The 11,877-nt window shown below is 41.1% G+C and overlaps 1 long non-coding RNA gene across 2 annotated transcripts in view; it reads left to right on the forward strand.

Annotated features, from left to right (window-relative positions):
• Positions 1–11,421, forward strand: part of LOC126060326 (uncharacterized) — a 95,347-nt gene extending 83,926 nt beyond the window's left edge. For both annotated transcript variants that reach the window (XR_007513566.1, XR_007513567.1), the window contains one exon: positions 10,159–11,421. This is a non-coding gene — a long non-coding RNA (uncharacterized LOC126060326). The remainder of the gene's footprint in view (positions 1–10,158) is intronic.
• Positions 11,422–11,877: the final 456 nt, after the last annotated feature.

An 11,877-nucleotide genomic window follows, 5' to 3' on the forward strand; every position in this document is an offset into this window, starting at 1 on the left:
TGCAGCCACTGTGTCAATCCACCTCGTTGAGGGTCTTCCTCTTTTTCGCTGACCCTGTACTCTGCCAAGCATGATGTCCTTCTCCAGGGACTGATCCCTCCTGACAGCATGTCCAAGGTATGTAAGACGCAGTCTCGCCATCCTTGCCTCTAAGGAGCATTCTGGCCGCACTTCTTCCAAGACAGATTTGTTCATTCTTTTGGCAGTCCATGGTATATTCAATATTCTTTGCAAGCACCACAATTCAAAGGCGTCAACTCTTCTTCGGTCTTCCTTATTCATTGTCCAGCTTTCACATGCATATGATGTGATTGAAAATACCATGGCTTGGGTCAGGTGCACCTTAGTCTTCAGGGTGACATCTTTGCTCTTCAACGCTTTGAAGAGGTCCTTTGCAGCAGATTTGCCCAATGCAATGTGTCTTTTGATTTCTTGCCTGCTGCTTCCATGGGTGTTGATTGTGGAACCAAGTAAAATGAAATCCTTGACAACTTCAATCTTTTCTTCATTTATCATGATGTTGCTCATTGGTCCAGTTGTGAGGATATTTGTTTTCTTTATGTTGAGGTGTAATCCATACTGAAGGCTGTGATCTTTGATCTTCATTAGTAAGTGCTTCAAGTCCTCTTCACTTTTCAGCAAGCAAGGTTGTGTCATCTGCATAACACAGGTTGTTAATGAGTCTTCCTCCAATCCTGATGCCCCGTTCTTCTTCATATAGTCCAGCTTCTCATATTATTTGTTCAGCATACAGATTAAATAGGTATGGTGAAAGAATACAACCCTGACGCACACCTTTCCTGACTTTAAACCAGTCAGTATCCCCTTGTTCTGTCCGAACAACTGCCTCTTGATCTATGTAAAGGTTCCTCATGAGCACAATTAAGTGTTCTGGAATTTCCATTCTTCGAAGCGTTATCCATAGTTTGTTGTGATCCACACAGTCGAATGCCTTTGCATAGTCAATAAAACACAGGTAAACATCCTTCTGGTATTCTCTGCTTTCAGCCAGGATCCGTCTGACATCAGCAATGATATCCCTGGTTCCATGTCCTCTTCTGAAACCAGCCTGAATTTCTGTCAGTTACCTGTCAATATACTGCTGCAGCCATTTTTGAATGATCTTCAGCAAAATTTTACTTGCATGTGATATTAATGATATTGTTCTATAATTTCCACATTCGGTTGGATCACCTTTCTTGGGAACAGGCATAAATATGGATCTCTTCCAGTCAGTTGGCCAGGAAGCTGTCTTCCATATTTCTTAGCATAGACGAGTGAGCACCTCCAGCACTGCATCTGTTTGTTGAAACATCTCAATTGATATTCCATCAATTCCTGGAGCTTATTTTTCGCAAATGCCTTCAGAGCAGCTTGGACTTCTTCCTTCAGTACCATCGGTTCCTGATCATATGCCACCTCTTGAAATGGTTGAATATCGCCTAATTCTTTTTAGTATAATGACTCTGTGTATTTCTTCCATCTTCTTCTGATGCTTCCTGTGTCGTTTAATATTTTCCCCATGGAATCCTTCACTATTGCAACTCGAGGCTTGAATTTTTTCTTCAGTTCTTTCAGCTCAAGAAACGCCAAGCTTGTTCTTCCCTTTTCCATCTCCAGCTCTTTGCACATGTCATTGTAATACTTTACTTTGTCTTCTCGAGAGGCCCTTTGAAATCTTCTGTTCAGTCCTTTTACTTCATCAATTCTTCCTTTTGCTTTAGCTGCTCGATGTTCAAGAGCAAGTTTCAGAGTCTCCTCTGACATCCATCTTGGTCTTTTCTTTCTTTCCTGTCTTTTCAGTGACCTCTTGCTTTCTTCATGGATGATGTCCTTGATGTCATTCCACAACTCGTCTCGTCTGCGGTCACTAGTCAAATCTATTCTTCAGATGGTCTCTAAATTCAGGTGGGATATACTCAAGGTCATATTTTGGCTTTTGTGGACTTGCTCTGATTTTCTTCAGTTTCAGCTTGAACTTGCGTATGAGCAATTGATGGTCTGTTCCACAGTCGGCCCCTGGCCTTGTTCTACTGATGATATTAAGCTTTTCCATCATCTCTTTCCACAGATGTAGTCAATTTGATTTCTGTGTGTTCCATCTGGCGAGGTCCATATGTATAGTCGCCGTTTATGTTGGTGAGAGAAGGTATTTGCAATGAAGAAGTTGTTGGTCTTGCAAAATTCTATCATTTGATCTCTGGCATTGTTTCTATCACCAAGGCCATATTTTCCAACTACTGATCCTTTTTTTGAATCGGACAATCACATAGTCTACTATGCTGGAAATGACAACTCAAAGAGGAATGGTGTTGCATTCATCATCAAAAAGAACATTTCAAGATCTATCCTGAAGTACAACGCCGTCAGTGATAGGATAATATCCATATGCCTACAAGGAAGACCAGTTAATATGACTATTATTCAAATTTATGCACCAACCACTAGGGCCAAAGATGAAGAAATAGAAGATTTTTATCAGCTGCTGCAGTCTGAAATTGATCGAACATGCAATCAAGATGCATTGATAATTACTGGCGATTGGAATGCAAAAGTTGGAAACAAAGAAGAAGGATCAGTAGTTGGAAAATATGCCCTTGAATCTGAATGCTGAGCAAATATTCGCAGAAGATGGACTATATGAAGAAGAATGGGGCATCATGATTGATGGGAGACTCATTAACAACCTGTGTTTTGCAGATGAAACAACCTTGCTTGCTGAGAGTGAAGAGGATTTGAAGCATTTACCAATGAAGATCAAAGACCATAGCCTTCAGTATGGATTACACCTCAACATAAAGAAGACAAAAATCCTCACAACTGGCCTAATAAGCAACATCATGATAAATGGAGAAAAGGTTGAAGTTTTTAAGGATTTAATTTTACTTGGATCCAAAATCAACACCCATGGAAACAGCAGTCAAGAAATCAAAAGAAGCACTGCATTGGGCAGAAGGCCTCTTTAAAGTGTTGAAAAGCAAAGATGTCACCTTGAAGACTAAGGTACACCTGACCCAAGCCATGGTGTTTTCAGTAGCTTCATATGCATGCCAAAGCTGGACAATGAATAAGGAAGACAGAGAAGAATTGACACCTTTGAATTGTGGTGTTGGCTAAGAATATTGAATGTACCATGGACTGCCAAAAGAACAAACATATCTGTCTTAGTAGAAGTACAACCAGAATGCTCCTTAGAAGCAAGGATGGCGAGACTTCATCTCACATACTTTGGACGTGTTATCAGGAGGGATCAGCCCCTGGAGAAGGACATGATGCTTGGTAAAGTTCAAGGTCATCCAAAAAGAGGAGACGGGGAGACTTCCAGCCAACATGGCATGCAGACAGAAGCACCACACCATCCCTCTACAGCAAAGACCTGAAAAACTAAGTAAAACAGGCAAACGTTTTTCCTCAAACCTGAAGTGTCAAATGAAGAGACAAAGAAATCAGCGAAGCACTGAATGGAGTAAGAAACTGACAGGACAGACAGCGAGAGGGCCCCATTGCTAACACAGCATGGATCCACCATCTTGGCCTTATGACAGGGATCGGCAGACAGGGAGCACCGGAAAGTAGCTTTGCGGAACTCCCAGCAGGAGACAGAGAACCCCAGAAGCAATGATACATGCTTTTCCATCCCCCATTCTCTCCCTGCTGCTCTACCTCTGAGCTTGCTGGCTGGCTGCAGTGGCTCAGCTGGCCAGGAAGTACAGCATCGGTGCCACTCGTATTGGCCCCACCCACGTAGGTGATCTGCGGACAGGGAGTACGGGAAAGCAGCTTCATGAAGTTCCCAGCAGGTGACAGAGCACCCAGTAAGGAGCAATATATGCTTTCCTAATCCCTCCCCCTTTTCCTTCCCACTTCTGCCTCCTCTGCTTCCCACCAGCTGCAGTCTCTTGGCGGAGAGGCAACTGCTTTGGCCTCAGACTGCTTGGATTCACCCTGCCCACAGTGGCCAGGCTTCTGAGCTGGTGTTGGTTCTTTCTGTCTCTTTTGGTTTCTCCTGTGCCTAATGCCACCTCCCCCTCCTTTCTCTGGAACACCTGGCTCCGTGCGCCATCTTTGCTTCTTGAAAGGCTGTGAAGCCACACTCGACTGGGGAACCGCTCCTCCGGCCCACATACCACGCTGATGGGATCCCTTGCGTTTTTTTTTTTTTTTTTTGCTCTGACTTGCTTTGTTCTGTTTGTTTGTTTTCTTTTTCTTTTTGCAGCTTGGGAGCCCTTTCTAGCCAGGCTGCACTGCAGGGCTTAGGAGACACTCCTCAATCTGCGCAGCCACATGGGTGGGATCCCTAAGGGCATTTGTTTCTTTTTTTTTCTCTCTCTCTCTTTTTCCCTTTTGGCTTTCTTAATTTCTCAGTTCTCGTCTTTCTACACTTATCTTCTTTTCCTGTCTCCTGAATACCTGGTGCTGTGCGATATCTATACACCCTCTAGCCAGGCTATACCATGCAGCCTGGGAGCCACTTCCCCTGTCTTAGCAGCCCCACTGGTGGGACCTAGGGCCTCCTGGGGGCTTTTCTTTTTTTCTTTTCCAAATTTTTATCTAGGTTTTTTTTTTTCTTTCTTTTTCCATTGTTCTTATTTTTTTCCTTTCTGCTTTTCTTCATTTCTTTTCTCTCCACTCCAGTGGCAAGCTCCTTTAAAAAAAAAAAAAACCTGTTAGCACTCTTTTATTTCTTTCTTTCTTTGCTTGCTTGTTTTTAGTTTCTGTTTCTCTCTCCTCTCTCTCTCTCTTTCCCATATCCCTATTAGCTTCACAGATCACAAATTACCCCCTCTTTCCTGCCTACCTGCACTGTGCACTGAACATCACACCCCTGAGCAGCACAGGCACAGCCTACCAGCACCTGCCCAGCACTGATTCCTGGCCTGCCCTGTCAGGCCTAGTATGTGCCACAAAGAGCCCATCCCAGTCCCTCTCCTTCAGCTGGACCTGCTCTGCTGCATCATAGCTGATTGACTGGCCTTGCGCATTGGAAAGGGAGGTGAAAAGTATTGTGACTACAGAGAAGCAAACAATAAAGAACACACAGCCCGCCTGCTCAGACGTAACCAAATAAAACAAACAAAAAAAAAAGACAAAACAAACAAATCTACAATCAAGAAACAAAGAAAAAAACTACTGAGTGTCCCGAAGACGGCAGACAATATCAAAACATATAAAAACACAGGACAGGATGGTTCCAGTAGGTGTCCAAAATAAAATACCAGATGACTTTCCAGTAGAAGAAAAGGCACTAGAACTACCTGACAGGGAATTCAAATCTCTAATATTCAGAGCAATCCAAGAGTTGAAGCAAAAAGCTGACAAAAATTAGGAAAAAAATAGAAAAATTTATAGAAAAGGCAGACAAATTCATGGAAAATACAGACAAAAAAATGGAACAATTCAGGGAAGTAATACAGGAACAAAATGCCAAAATAAGCTCACAACTAGAAATCATACAAAAACAACAATTAGAAATCCAAAAGATAAACAAGATTTCAGAAATGGACAGTGTCATAGAAGGGCTGAGGAGCAGGTTTGAAATGATGGAAGACAGAGTCAGCAAAATTGAAGACAAACACTTGGATACAACTCTGTTTGAGGAAAAATCAGAAAAAAGAACAGAAAAATGAAGAAATCCTGAGAATTGTATGGGATACAATCAAAAGCAAAAATTTGCAAGTGATCGGAATTCCAGAACAGGGAGAGAAAAGGGAAAACACAGAGATCATTGAAGAATTGCTGACAGAAAACTTCCCTAATATCATGAATGAGGAAAAGCTGACCATCCAAGAAGCTCAACGAACCCCATATAGGATAGACCCCAAAAGAAAAACACCAAGGCATATCATAGTCACTCTCGCTAAAACCAAAGACAAAGAAAAAATCCTGTGAGCAGCTCAAGAAAAACAAAGTCACATACAGAGGAGAAACAATAAGACTAAGCTCTGATTATTCAGCAGAGACAATGCAGACAAGAAGGCAATGGGATGACATATATAAAACCTTGAAAAAAATTGCCAACCAAGAATAATATATCCTGAAAAACTTTTGTTCAGATATGATGGTGAAATTAGGACATTTCCAGATAAACAGAAATTAAGGGCATATGTAAAAACCAAACCAAACTTACAAGACTTATTGAAGTGAGTCCTTCAGTCTGAAAACAAACAATATCAGAACACAGCCTGAATCTAGGATGCAAGATTTACCAACCTAGGAAATGAACTCTCAAGGACTATCCAAAACCAAAACAATTGCAATGGGGAACCAGAGGGGTTAATCTGTAAATGACAACAATGTCAGAACAATAAAAGAGGAAATAAATGGTATATGTATAGAACTTTCTAATGGAGAAGAAGGCAAGGTGATGCCAAGGATTAACAGACTGGTTCAAACCTAGGGAGATAAGGGTAAATTTCAAGGTAACCACAAAGAAAGTTAACAAACCTACTCATCAAAATAAAGAAGAAAAACATAAAGTCTCAATAAAAACAAAATGTACAAAAGAAATCCACAAACAAAAGGAACTCAGCACAGGAGAGTAAGAGGAACAGAGAAAATGTTAGCACCATAAAAAAAAGTACTACAAAATGACAGCAATAAACTCACATCCATCAATCATTATATAAAAAAAAAAAGAATCATTATACTGAATGTAAATGGCTTAAATGCACCCATAAAGAGATGGTGAGTGACAGAATGGATTAAAAAAACAGGATCCATCACTGTCCTGTCTACAAGAGACACCCCTTGGAAACAAAGACATAAATTTATTAAAAATCAAAGGATGGAAAAAAATATATCAAGCAAATAACTACAAAAAAAGAGCCAGAGTGGCAATACTAATCTCAGATAAGATAGACTTTAAAACAAAATCCACCATAAAAGACAAAGAAGGGCACTATATAATGATTACAGTAATCATCCTTCATGAAGACTTAACCATAATAAACATCTACTCACCCAATGACAAGGCTCCAAAATACAAAAAACAAACTCTAACAGCACTGAAAAGAGAAATTGACAGTTCCACAATAATAGTAGGAGACTTCAACACACCACTCTCAGTAAAGGACAGAACATCTAGAATGAAACTCAGCAAAGATACAGAAGAGCTAAAGAGCACAGTCAGCCAACTTGACCTCATATACACATATAGAACACTCCACCCAACAGCTGCAAAGTATACATTCTTTTCCAACGCACATGGAACGTTCTCCAGAATAGACCACATCTTAGGCCACAGAGCAACCCTCAAGAAAATCCAAAACATTCAGATAATGCAAAGTATCTTCTCTGACCACAATGCCATCAAAGTAGAAATTAACAACAGGAAGGGTAAGGAAAAAAAAATCAATTACATGGAAACTGAATAACAGCCTACTTAAAAACCACTGGGTAATAGAAGAAGTCAAAGATGGAATCAAAAAGTTCCTAGAATCAAATGAGAATGAAAATACATCATACCAAAACCTTTGGGACACAGCAAAGGCAGTCCTCAGAGGTCAATTTATAGCACTAGATGCACACATGAAAAAAGAAGAGACAAAATCAAAACATTAGTTACACAACTTGAACAAATAGAAATAGAACAGCAAAAGAAGCCCACAGCCACCAGATGAAAGGAAATAATAAAGACCAGAGCAGAAATAAATGAAATAGAGAATAGAAAAACAATAGAAAGGACCAATAAAACCAAACATTGTTTCTTTGAAAGGATCCACAAAATCTACAAACCGCTGGCCAAGCTGGCAAAAGAAAAACAGGAGAGAATGCAAATAACCCAAATAAGAAATGAAATGGGGGACATTACAACAGACCCAACTGAAATATAAGGATCATAACAGAGTATTATGAAAAACTATACTCCAACAAATTTGAAAACCTAGAGGAAATGGACAAATTTCTAGAGACACACTACCTACCCAAACTAACACAAAATGATGTTGCAAATCTGAACAGACCCATAACAAGAAATTGAAAAGTTTATTTTAAAAAAACTCCCAGCCAAAAAAAGCCCTGGCCCAGATGGCTTTGCTGGAGAATTCTACCAAACATTCAGAGAACAGCTTACACCAGTACTACTCAAACTATTTTAGAACATAGAAAAGGAAGTGATGCTTCCAAATTCATTCTATGAAGCCAGCATAATCCTGATACCAAAACCAGGCAAAGACACCACAAAAAAAAAAAAAAAAACCCATATCTCTCATGAATATGGATGCAAAAATTCTCAACAAAATTTTAGCCAATAGAATTCAGCATCATATCAAAAAAATAATACACCAAGTAGGAGTCATACCAGCTGTGCAAGGATGGTTCAATATTAGAAAGTCCATCAACGTAATCCACCACATAAATAAAAGGAAAGAAAAGAATCACATGATCATCTCAGTCCATGCAGAAAAGGCATTTGACAGAGTCCAACACCCATTCCTGATAAAAAAAACTCTCAATAAAATAGGCATAGAAGGGAAATTTCTCAACGTAATAAATGGCACCTATGCAATTTTTTTTAATGCAAAACCAGCGTCTAACATTGTTCTCAACGGAGAGAGGCTGAAAACACTCCTGTTGAGAACAGGAACAAGACAAGGATGCCATTTATTACCATTCCTACTTGACATTGTGTTGGAAGTCTTAGCTAGAGCAATAAGGCAAGAAACAGAAATAAACGGCACCCAAATTGGTAATGAAGAAGTTAAGCTGTCCCTATTTGTGGATGATATGATACTGAGAAGATCCAAAAGACTCCATGAGAAAACTACTGGAACTAATAGAAAGATTCAGCAGAGTAGCAGGATACAAAATAAACATACAAAGATCAGCTGGATCCTATACACCAATAAAGAGAACAATGAAAAGGAAATCAGGAAAACAATACCATTTATAATAGCCCCTAATATCAATATCTATAATAGCTTCTTTAAAGCTAAAGATACAAGGGAAAGATTAGTCCAAAGCACTAATGGACCACATCTACTACGGCCTCCACCGGACTGAGTCCAGTACAACGAGATGGTGCCTGGCTACCACCACTGACTGCTCTGACAGGGATCACAATAGAGGGTCCCAGACAGAGCTGGAAAAAAATGTAGAACAGAAATCTAAACTCAAAAAGAAAGACCAGATTTGCTGGCCTGACAGAGACTGGAGAAACCCTGAGAGTATAGACCCTGCACACCCTTTCAGATCAGTCATGAGGCCACTCCTAAGGTTCACCCTTCAGCCAAAGATTGAACAGGCTCATGGAACAAAACAAGACTAAAGGGGCGCATCAGCCCAGGGGCGGGGACTGGAAAGTAGGAGGGAACAGGAAAGCTGGTAATAGGGAACCTAGGGTTGAGAAGGAAGAGTGTTGACATGTCATGGGGTTGTTAACCAGTGTCATACAACAATGTGTGTACTGTTTGATGAGAAACTAGCTTGTTGTCTAAACCTTCATCTAAAGTTCAATTGAAAAATATAAAAGAGGAGATGGATTGACATAGTGGCTGCATCAGTGGGCTCAAGCATAGCATTGATTTCAAGGATGGCACAGGACCAGGCAGTATTTCGTTTTGTTGTACATGGGATTGCTATGAGTTGGAATTGACTCCATGGCATTGAGTTTTATGCAACGGTGAATCCACGGAAAATAGCACCTATGGCAAGCACTGAAATTGCACCTCTCAGGACTGTAGCGAGTGTGCGGGGCAACCTCTAAGTTGTGCCCTCCCCAATTTCCATATGTATAGACATTGATAGTGGCGGCTCATCAGCAGAAATGCCTTCCACCTTCTCATCCAGCTGCTTCAGTCAGGTGCCTTTCATGTTTGTCGTGCCTCAGACATCATTCTGCACCTCATCTGGCGCTCCCTTGGACTTGTGCCCCTTAGCTTCCCCCTTGCTGGGCCCATGTCTACTGTGCTTGAGGAAGGACATTTGGCTGTACAGGGTTGAAAGAAACTGCTCAGTAGTCCCCTCCTTCAAGTGGCACCCAGGGCTCGTGCCATACCTGCCATACCTTAGATATGCCTCTGGTTTTATGGCTGTTTTTGTGCTACAGCAATAGAGTTGAATAGTTGTGATAGACAGTACATGGCCTACTAGACCCTGTACAAAAAACAGTGTGGTGACTTGTGACTTAAACTATAAAAACATTTATTATTTACTTAACAGGAAATCTGGAGATCGGCAGTTCCAGAGTGTAGCTCAGCAGTTCCACAAAATCCGGATGTTGATTTGGCATCTCTGCAATTTTCATGGTCTTCCCCTCATTGTCACAAGATGGCTGCATCAGCTCCAGGCATCACATCCTCACATGATCACATCCAAAGGCAGGAAGCAGCAGAATGACAAGGAAGGCATGCAAGGGCAGTTATTAGCATACTTCTTTAAATTTATCAGAAAGAGAAAAATCTTTTCTAAAATCCACTAAGAAGATATCCTGTCAAGCTCATTGGTCAGCACTGGTTCATAGGTCACGTGACCACCCCTGGCTGCAATGGAGGTGGGTAAGAGAGAAGGTAGGAAGTGGCTGTTGCATAGTCAATGTGAGTGCTGCCACATACCCAAAGATGGCTATGGCTAGATGGTGGATTGGGGCCGTGCAGTGCTGGAGACCAACTGTACTGCACTGCCTGGTGACTGTGCCCATCTCTTTCCTACTCAGCAGTCACTGATGTCACATTGGTACCTTGAGACTGCCCATGGTGGGAGCATTTACACGACACAAATGGGCAAACACTAAGAATCACAGCTTTCTTTTTGAGAGCAGTTTCATCACCACACCACTGATTAGAGGTGATTTTTATTATTTTACTTATACATTTCCGTGTTTTCTATAATAAACGGATTAATTTTATAATCAGAAAAAACAAGTTTCTTTTAAAAGAAGAGGACCACTTAAGCTTAAGGTAAACAGTAGAGTTAAAGAAAAAATGATATTTTGAGTCCAGGCAAATCCAGACCCCAGATCAGAGGTAGCTGCAGAGTCAGCTGGTAACTCAGCCTGCACAGCTAAATCCCCCTTGAGGACCACAGGAGCTAGCCTTCTTAGTTACTAGGGATAGGCGCCGAGGCAGAGACTCCTGGGCCTCTTCTGATTTAGGGCGGGCCCTTTATTAAATAAGAGGAGTGCTGGTGGTGCAGTGGTTAAAGTGCTTGGCTACTAACCGAAAGAAAAGGTAGGCGGTTTGAACCCACCAGTTGCTCTGCGGGAGAAAGGTATGGCAGTCTGCTTCCATACAGATTACAGCCTTGGAAGCCCTGTGGGGCAGTTCTCCTCTGTTCTATAGGGTTGCTATGAGTTGGAATCCACTTGATGGCAGCGGGTTTGGTTTTGGTTTTTATTAAACAATAAAGAATGCCAGATCAGGATTAGAAAATTGTGATATATTTTAAATGTTCACCTGTAACCAACTAATGCTTTAACATAAAAGAGTGCATAAAAAAATTTTTTTTAAAGTGCAATAAAATATAGTTGTACTTTTCGCAGAATTTTTAATGAAATATGAATCCATTGTGCATTACGGCAGTGGGGCCGGTCAATAGGACACAAGTTCAAATCTGACTGATAAATGTCTTTTTCTCATTCCTCTCTGGGTCTCTTTGTCACTGTATGTATAATCCTATCTAGAGAAAACATCAAGAGTCCAGAGACCTGTTGTGAAAGTGAAGCCCAAGCCCGGCTGCCCTCCTGCCCTGACTCTGTACCCCCCTCCATTATAGGTCCAGGATGGAAGCCTTTTGGGACCTGAGAGAGAACACAGTCTGTTTGAGAATCTGGTCAGAATGACCCCTCCTGAAAATGTATTTTGGTTTCATGGATGGACAGAAATGTCCCCAAATGTCCAATTCTCAGTTTTTTGCTCTTTTCTCTTTCCATGTTATTGGAGA

Source organism: Elephas maximus, chromosome 17 (genome assembly GCF_024166365.1).
Source record: "Elephas maximus indicus isolate mEleMax1 chromosome 17, mEleMax1 primary haplotype, whole genome shotgun sequence".
Classification (NCBI taxonomy): domain Eukaryota; kingdom Metazoa; phylum Chordata; class Mammalia; order Proboscidea; family Elephantidae; genus Elephas; species Elephas maximus.